The following is a 9,334-nucleotide window of genomic DNA, read 5'->3' on the forward strand; positions in this document are numbered from 1 at the left end:
CAGAGAAACCCTGTCTTGAAAAACCAAAAAGAAAGAAAGAAAGAAAAGCCTTTGTGTGTTCTGTGAGCACAAGCGTAGCACAACGCCTGCTCTATGCGCCACACGTTACGGTACGGTTCGCGTATTGGACAAGGTCCTGGAGATTGAAACACACACAGTGACACGGGTAACACCAAGAAGGTTCCTTTTATTGTGGTCCAGGGCAGCTTATATAAGGTCTCCTTGACTAATGGCCACGCCCTAACTCTCAGCCACAAGCCCACCAGAAACCACTCCTGCTATCAGGAACTCCTGAGCAGCTGCTAGCATAGGAAAACAAGTTGTTTACTCTGGCAGGCAGGGGGTCACAGGAAATTCAGGGTCTGGGGGTCCACAGTCCCCAACACACAAAGACCTCGCGCCCGGTACACTATAGCATCTGATACAGATGTGTGACCCTCGTCACAAGCCCCCTAGGAAGAGAGCATCAGGACTAATAACCCACATCTGAGATCCTTTGATACGAAGTGCTTTAAAGACAGAAGGCTCAGTAAACTGCCATGCAAGAATGACGCCCTGCGTTTGGTCCTCAGCATACACAGTAAAAAGCCTCCATGCCTGTGATCCCCGCTAGGGAGGTGGAGAAAGGAGGATCCTAGGTTTGACTGCCAGGCAGCCAGGTTTGGTGGGAGACACTGTCCCAAAATTAAGGTGGAAGGTGACTGATGGAGAGACTCTTGCCAGTCTCTGGCCTCCACACACACACACCTGTGCACAAAGGTATGCACACATAGGGGAATATTTACACATGATTAGCCCACACATTGGTGGGAAAACCTGACCTCAGCCCCCGTGAGAAGGCAAGAATGGGTGTCCTGAGACCTCCACGGTTGCCTGCTCTCTGAACTTTGATTAGTTGTGAGCCCTGAGTTAACTGCCATTCGCCGCAGGGAGACACTTCCCTGAGGGACACAGAGCATCAGATTGACCTCTAAATTAACCCTCATCTTTATCAGCTTAAGGTACAGTGGATCATACACACATGCTACAGTCAGTCGGCCACATCTGGGGCTTCCACAGCTGTGAATCAACCAACCACAAATAGCAATATTGGATTGGCAGAGGGATGCATTCCCGTAATCCCAGCGCTCTGGAGGTTGAGCCCAGAGGATGAGGAGGTTAAAGCCTGCCAGCTCCACAACATCGTACCGTTTCACAACCATTCTTTTCCTTTTGGCTTGGGAAAGTACTGCTCGACCATTGAACACGTGCAGATGCTTCCCGGTACCGTAAATCGCTGCCTATTTGCATATCGTTTATTTTGTATCGAGTGCTGTAACTCTCAGGAGGCCAGGATCAGGATCAGACAGGAGTGCCTGCAGGGGCTTTCTGCAAATAGCATGTATTGTTCTCCGGGAGACTTGAGCAGCCCCAGGGTTTGATGTCTGAAAAGACCCACAGTTTCAATATGTACACACATATATGCATGGCTGTGGACACATCCACCGCAGGGGGATGGCCCAGGGAGCACTCTGACCCTGCAAGTCTCTGATTCCTGGAAACAATTATCTTTTCCTGGCCTCTGTTTGTAAGCACGTTTTGTCTTGAAGAATGTTGAGCACCAAAGACACTCCACTTGGAGCCTTTCTTTTTGGCAGAACTGGCCTTGGGGCAAAGAAATGCCCATACCTCAACAACTGACAGAGATACAGAGCGTGCATCAATAAATAAAACAGGACTGTCATATCCTGCCAAGACAGGGTAAGATAGTTTTGAAAAGTTGCTTGCCTTTGAAAATGGTATGTCAGTTATGTTAGGCCTTAGCCAAAGTTGGTTGCTTCAACGCTGCAAACATGACTTTGGGTGATTGCCCAGGTAGCTAGTTGTCTCTGTGATTTGTTGCATGTTTTGGAAGTTGTTTTACTGAACTTCCTAATTACCCAGTTAACATTATTTCCCTTCTCAGATCTTTGATGGGGTTGAAGACTATATAAATGTAGTTACTTTTTTCTCACGACTTGGCCAAGTTATTTATTATACAAGACCTAAGCTAGTTAGAATAGGATATTTGTACTTATTGTATATAATTTCATAGTAGGTTTAGAACTCTCTTACTTAAACAAAAGGGGGAGGTGTTGCGGGAGGTCCTTCCGCCCCTCCAACCAATAGCTGCTGTGATACCAGCCCATTGGGGCGTGGTCTCTCTCCCTTTAAAAAAGCGGCTATTTCCTCTGCTCGCTCTCTTCACTTCCTGCTCCGCCGGAGACTAGACTCCCTTCCTGGTTGTGCAGATGGCTGTTGTCTGGGACGGTGATCTGTAAGTTTTCCCCTTTAAATAAATAACACCCTATTAATCATAACTCCAAACTGGTGTGGCCTTGTTCGTGACTTACGCCTTCATCGTGACTTTACGACTTGCACTGTGCCGAATGTTATAAAGTTTCCATCTCTGCCCTCCAGGCTCCACCTAGAAGCGTTTAGGACCCAGGGAACCACAGGCAGAGCAGAACAGGGAGGCAGTGGTTATGAGCAGAGAGGAGGGAGGCGAGAGGGCACTGACCTTAATCCTAACAACATGGCATTTCAGCTCTGGTAGCTCCTCAGACGTTCCCTGACTTGGGTTCCTGTAGACAACAGATTGTCTTGAGTGCAGTAGGAGCTCATGCACACGCACGCACGCACACGCACACACAGGAAACATTACATATATCACATATGGTTTATTACTATCTTTTAGAGAGTGAACTTGCCTATAGGCACTTATGTGCATGTATGCAGGATATATATGAATATATGTATGTTTTGTACTTGACGCTCTTAGAAGATGCCTTTTTTAATATTTATTTATTTATTATGTATACAATATTTCGTCTGTGTGTATGCCTGCAGGCCAGAAGAGGGCACCAGACCCCATTACAGATGGCTGTGAGCCACCATGTGGTTGCTGGGAATTGAACTCAGGACCTTTGGAAGAGCAAGCAATGCTCTTAACCATTGAGCCATCTCTCCAGCCCAGGAGATGCTCTTTTTAAAAAACATTTAAAGCCGGGCCGTGGTGGCACACGCCTTTAATCCCAGCACTCGGGAGGCAGAGGCAGGCGGATCTCTGTGAGTTTGAGGCCAACCTGGTCTACAAGAGCTAGTTCCAGGACAGGAACCAAAAAAGCTATAGAGAAACCCTGTCTTTTTTTTTTTTTTTTTTTCGAGATTAAAGGCACGCGCCACCACTGCCCGGCTGAAACCCTGTCTTGAAAAAAAAAATTTATTTATTGTGTTTATGCACACACAACACAATGTGCACGCCACAGCCCTCACGTGGAGGTCAGACAGCTTTCCGGAGCTGATTCTCATCTTCCTCCCTGTGGGTCGCAGGGACTGAACTCAGATACTATCAGGCCTGGCAGCGAGTGCTGCTGCCCTCCCAGCCACCTCTGGGGCTCGTGGGAGGAATATCCGCCCACTGCATCCCACCTCGCATTAAAAGCTGATGTCGCCCGCATTCTTTCCTTCAATTAGCCCCCAGACCAGTGAGGGGGAAATTATTCCAGCTGGCATAAGGCAGGCTCAGGGCCGGACTGTGGGTAAAACAAATAAGACAGGGTACCCTGTTCTGAGCTCTGGGAAGCAGGTAGGGGCAGTCACTGGAAACGAAATGCCAGAGGGGTCTGGGCTGAAAGATGTGTTTGGGCTCATGGTTTCGGGGACTTCAGTTTGTGATGAGCTGGTCCCGTGGGTCTGTGGTGAGGCACCCTAAGAAGTGTGGAGGAAACAGCTCACCTCAGGACAGGCAGGGAGGAGGGAGAGGAGGTGAGAGAGAAGGAGGAGGGCAAGAGGGAAGCAGTGGAGGGGGGAAGAAGGGGGAGAGGCGAGCAGGGCAGGGCAACAAAGGAGTATAAGGGAAGAGAACTGGGCTCCAATCCCTTTCCTTGTGTGGACATAGTGACCTCGCTTCCTGGCACTAGGTCTCTTTTCTTAGAGGGCCCATCACCCTTTGGGCTGGAGATACAGGTCAGCTGTTAAGAACATGTAGCGGCCTTCCAGAGACCCAAGTTCAATTCCAGGTAACCACATCAGGTGGAACACAGCTGTCTGTAACTCCATCTCTAGAAGATCCAACTCCTCTGAGCTCGCTGAGCACTTGCACTGGTGTGCGCCTACACTGGTGTGCGCCTACACTGGTGTGTACATACTCTGGTGTGTGTCTACACTGGTGTGCACCTACACTGGTGTGTACATACACTGGTGTGTACATACTCTGGTGTGAGCCTACACTGGTGTGCGCCTACACTGGTGTGTAAATACTCTGGTGTGCGTCTACACTAGTGTGCACCTACACTGGTGTGTAAATACTCTGGTGTGCACCTACACTGGTGTGTGCATACACTGATGTGTACATACACTGGTGTGCACCTACTTTGGTGTGCACCTACACTGGTGTGCGCCTACACTGGTGTGCGCCTACACTGGTGTGTGCCTACACTGGTGTGTGTCTACTCTGGTGTGCGCCTACTCTGGTGTGCGCCTACACTGGTGTGTGCATACCTACACACAGACATACACATAACTAAAAATTTTTTAAGGTCATGTTACTTCCGGCAGCATCATATGTATGAAGCCCAGCGTGTGGCCTCCAGGGCATTTCTGAGCCACACCATGACAGCCGTGGTGGAATGTGGCACTGGGGTGGGTGTGGGCTGGGGATGCGCCAAATGGGCCAGAAGGAAAGGTTGGGCTAGGGCAGGACCACCACAGAGCAAACTCAGGGAGTGGGCTTTCCTGGCCCTGTGCCTGGTATAGAGTTAAGCTGTCCCCTTCTGTGGTCTGTCACCCTGTCGAGGCCGAATCAGCTGGTGGCTGGGTTCCCAGGCTAAATCCTATTCCCTCTGCTCCACGACCTCTGAAAGCTGAGGACATGGGGATGCAACCATGGGTTTCCACCCTGTGTTGTGTGCCTGGCTTTTCACCCGAGAGCAGGGACCCTCTCCAGGGAGTACATGATCTAAAGGACAGGGAAGGCAGGGCAGGGAGTGTCCCCGGCCCCCAACCCTGTGGTGGCAATGGCCTCCACAAGCCGGTGGAGGCAAGGACTCTATGGGAATGACGTGGCCTGTTCATGAGAGGTGGGAGAAGCTGCTCCCTCCCCCACCCACCAGCAGACAGGGAAACCTGCCAGTGATCGCGTGATCACACGCGGGGACTCCCCAGTGCAGCCCGAGCTACAGATGGTTTTCACATGAATGCTTTTCCAGAGTCCAGAACCGGAACCACGGCCGTCCAGACACTGGCCTAGCCTCCCTCCCCGGGGCAGGGCTTCCCTTGGCTGCCTTGATGCGCTCCCCGAGGTCCGAAGACTAACTCTTCTGCGCCAAGCCTGCGTTTTCCCTTCTGTAGACAGTCGAACAATGACACCCCCTCCCCCAGAGCTGAGCCTGAGACCATGTGACCTGCAATGGGACCGTATTTGGAAACATTTTCTGAGGATAAAAAAAATCAACTCAAATCTGGAGATGAGATCATCCTGCCGCTTGTCGGGGCTAAGACGCCAACAGCAGTGTCCTTGAGAGAGACGGGAGGATGGGGGCTCCTGGGGGCAAGCAGGACTGGAAGGGGAGGAGGAAGTACTTCAGCCCCAGACACTGTCTCTCTTAGCCTGCGTCCCTGCAAGCAGAGCGCCCCCACCTCTGTTCCAAGGAAGACATGTGTGAGAACAAAGAAAAGAATATCGAAGCCCGTAGCCACATGATTCCAGAGACGCTTAGGCAACTACAGGGCTTGCAGAATTTGCCAGAATTGACTCATTTTTGACTGTTTCTTCCCATCGCCTGACATTAAAGACCTGAATTCATGAGAGGAAAGTGTGGGGAGGGATGAAGGGGGGACCAGGGTCACTGAGTGGTTGCAGCCTCTGCTGCTGGGTGAAAACTTCTCCCTCATTGTCCAGTTTAAAGAGACAGCAGACTGAGCCACAAAGACAAGGAGGGGACCTATGCTAGGGCCACCTGGTGAGCATTCTTGAGAAGAGTGCTTCCCTGGAGGAGCTGCAAAGAAAAGGGAGCTCTCCAGACTGAGGCAGCTCCAGAGAGGTTGACCAGGAAGTCAACCGTGGGTCACACTACCAAAAAGGCCCCAGGGTGTTGCCCACAACCCCAGATGAGTTCCTGGGAGGACACAGAGCCCCATTCCACACAGCACTCCCTGCCCAAGATTCCCCTGAGGCTGTAGTTGGCTGCCACACAGTTCACACACTATGCCTTCTGGCTTCTGGGCCACTGGGACTAATTTTAACTGGCCCTGTGATTCATGCCAGAGTCCCGGAACCGCCCCTAGCTCCAGCCATTCCTTGGACTGCTGGAGCTTCACCAAATGCTCCAAGCTTAAAATCGTGCCCAATGAGCTCCTACTCAGTCCCTCTTTTAAAACCTCATTCTTGACCAACCCACTCCACAAACTTCCCCACCCAGCCAGACTGGTCATTTTGGGGTTTCCAGATGTTATGTTTCTGCTTCCCCAAGCACATGCTAATTATCCTTCAGTGCCCCCCCACACCAGAGCTGTTACTCCTCCATCTGCCCCTTCACCTGCCCCTCCTGCCCCTGACCATCTCCTAGCCTTTGCCAAGCACAACCGTTAGTAGAAGCAGATGTTTTCCGTTCTCCAGCAATGCCCACGGCAGCAGTGTGGTCACCCACTTCTGGCCTCATGGCCCTGGCTCAGAGAGGCCTGTCTTTGTCCTCCCTGCAAGTGTACAGAGCTGGCTGGCTAAATCAGTTTGTAGCCCTCTCAGAGGGGTCTCTAAACCTCTTACTTAGTTCTAAGCACTTCTCTCCTTCCACTCTGGCTTCACCCAGGAGACCAGGGGTGTTTGGTGGCCCTGAAGAAGGAAGTTAGGTCCCTGAGCATCACGCGGAGCAGAGCCTCCTCTAGAGCTGGACGGTGACATAATGAGGCCTGGGTCACTGAGGCTGATGTGACCGTGACTGGGGACTGTTTGTTACAGCAGAATGCTCTGCCTCCGGCTTCCTCCCACAAAGCCTCAGGAGCCTGTCTCCACCTCCGCCAGGCTCTCTCCTTTGTCCTCACAGCGCAGATCAACCCGTCATCACTCTCCTCCCTGCCAAGACGCCACACCATGGTCCTTGGAAGTCTCTTCTTCCTACCAGTTCCTCTGCATTAGCATCCTCAGAGCCTGTGCTGGTTAGTTTTGTCTTGTTTTTTGTTAAGTTGACTCAAGCTAGGGCCATCTGGGGCAAGGGAACCTCAGTTGAGAAAATGCCTCCACCAGGTAGTCTGGCCTGTAAGGAGACCTATGAGGCATTTTCTAGAGATTGATGGATGCCACCCCCGGGCAGGTGGTCCTGGGTTGTATAAGAAACAAGCTGAACTAGCTAGTGAATCGTGTTCCTCCATGGTCTCTGCTCAGTTCCTGCCTTGGTTTCCCTGGATGATGGACTGTATTCTGTAAATCAAACGTATCTTTTCCTGGATAGATTGCTATTGGATTTAGCATAGCAATAGAGAACACACTGAGACAAGGTCCTTCCTTCTTGCCTATCTGTACACTGATAGACCCTACAACTTACATCCAAACCTGTGCTCTATGGGGCAAATGGGGGCATCTCCAAATTGTTGAATAAACCCCAGACTGTTCTGGGATACAACTAGGGTAGGGAGCAGAACAACGCCCCCCCCCTTGGATGACAGAATAAGATGGGGGAGGGGCTAAATTCAGAGACGCCCCAGCCCTGCACATGGGCTCTCTCCCATCATAAATGTCTCCCAGGACTCTGTATTGCAGAGTGGGCTCGATTTTGGAGGTGCAAGTCTGAATGGCCCAAGGATACCGGGTCCCCTTTTCTTCCTAAATCCCCACCCATGGGAAGAGTTTGGGGAGTAGGTCCTGGGTTTTCCAGAGGACAACAGAGGTCCAGGATGGAGGAGCTGGGGACCTAGCGGAGGACACCCCGTTCCACGTGGATGCTGGCGACCCTGGAGCCTCTGCCTAGGACGCGCAGGCAGCTCAATGCCACTGCAGTGGCTGCGGAGACCCTGCCTGCCGGCCCCGGGCCTCCTAGTAACGCACGCCATCTGTTGGTGAGTCATTCACCCTGACCGCTCCGGCTGCTCCCCCGCCCCCTCACTCTGCCACGTGGTCGCTCTCTCCTCTGCATTTCCAGCACCACCACCGCCTTGGCCACGTCCCCCACTGCAGGCTCTTAAGTGTCTTTCTTGCCCAAACCTAATCATTGTTTAAAAAACCTAAAAGGCCCTGGCTGTAATTCCGTGGCCGAGAGCGCATGCCTCTGCCTCTGTCACCAGTTAAGAGAGTGTGTAGGAGGTGGGCGAGGCTGAGACAGATGGCAAGGTGTGAAAGGGAAATTTTTGGGGGGTGGTGACAGTGTCCTGTGTCTTGATAGTTTGGTGAGCCGAGGGTGAGCGTTTACTGGGAAGAAACTTAAATACAAGCCTGCCTTGCTTCTCATCTGGAAAGCCTGGTGAAGCATCACACAGGAGGCATTGCTTGGGGACCAGATCCCTCCTAAAAAATAACTGCTGGTCCTTGTGTGAACAGCACACAGATGGAGTAGCTTACTGCAGGCATTGAATTTGGGACCCCTTTTCACCTAAGGCAGTGTTCCGCAAACTCAGCTACATAGGTGTATAAAATAACATTATATAGCTGCCGATGGCCTCTGACCCTTGAGTGACACTCTACACCTTTAGGCAACCCTCGTTCTGCTGGTCATTGTCGTGGTTCACAGGTATCTCGGCTGGGCAGGGCTTCCCTCCATCGGCAGCTTGCACAGTGTTTTCTGGAACCGCGGACGCTCGACTGCAGGAAAGAGACTTTCAGGTCAGATCTAGTTCAAATCTTCCAAGTCCTGTGTCCTAAGTGTGTGGTGTCTTCAGCAGCAGATGCCGAGGTTCTCAGCCCCTGAGAGGCAACCGAGGGCTCCATGGATGATCTCTATGGTTTGGGGAGTTACCAGGGCTAACCTGAGCCGTAGGAAAGGCTTATTATACCTACTATTGCAGTTTTGGTTGGTCTGTGGTTCTTGCGGAGCGTGTGCTCGCCCCGAGAGGTCTAACTTCCTTTAGAATGTATTTATATTATATGTAATTTTTAGGTGAATGTAAAATAAAATGATCCCACGGGACCTGATTAAACAACCCTGGTGTCATGTTCTCACTCCTCCCCTGTACACAGTTCCCTTCCCCATCCCCAGTCAGAGCCCCGCCCTATTACATCCCCCGCATCCCGCTGTTCCCACCCCCACCTATGCTCCCCTATTCTTCCCTGCTGTCTGTGGTTACTCCGTGTGTGTACTCACACCTGCAGGTTTGGAGCTGGGAACCG

This window comes from Alexandromys fortis, unplaced genomic scaffold (genome assembly GCF_014885135.2).
Source record: "Alexandromys fortis isolate MF-2015 unplaced genomic scaffold, M_Fortis_MF-2015_v1.1 scaffold_2_1_26212458, whole genome shotgun sequence".
NCBI classification, from domain to species: Eukaryota; Metazoa; Chordata; class Mammalia; order Rodentia; family Cricetidae; genus Alexandromys; species Alexandromys fortis.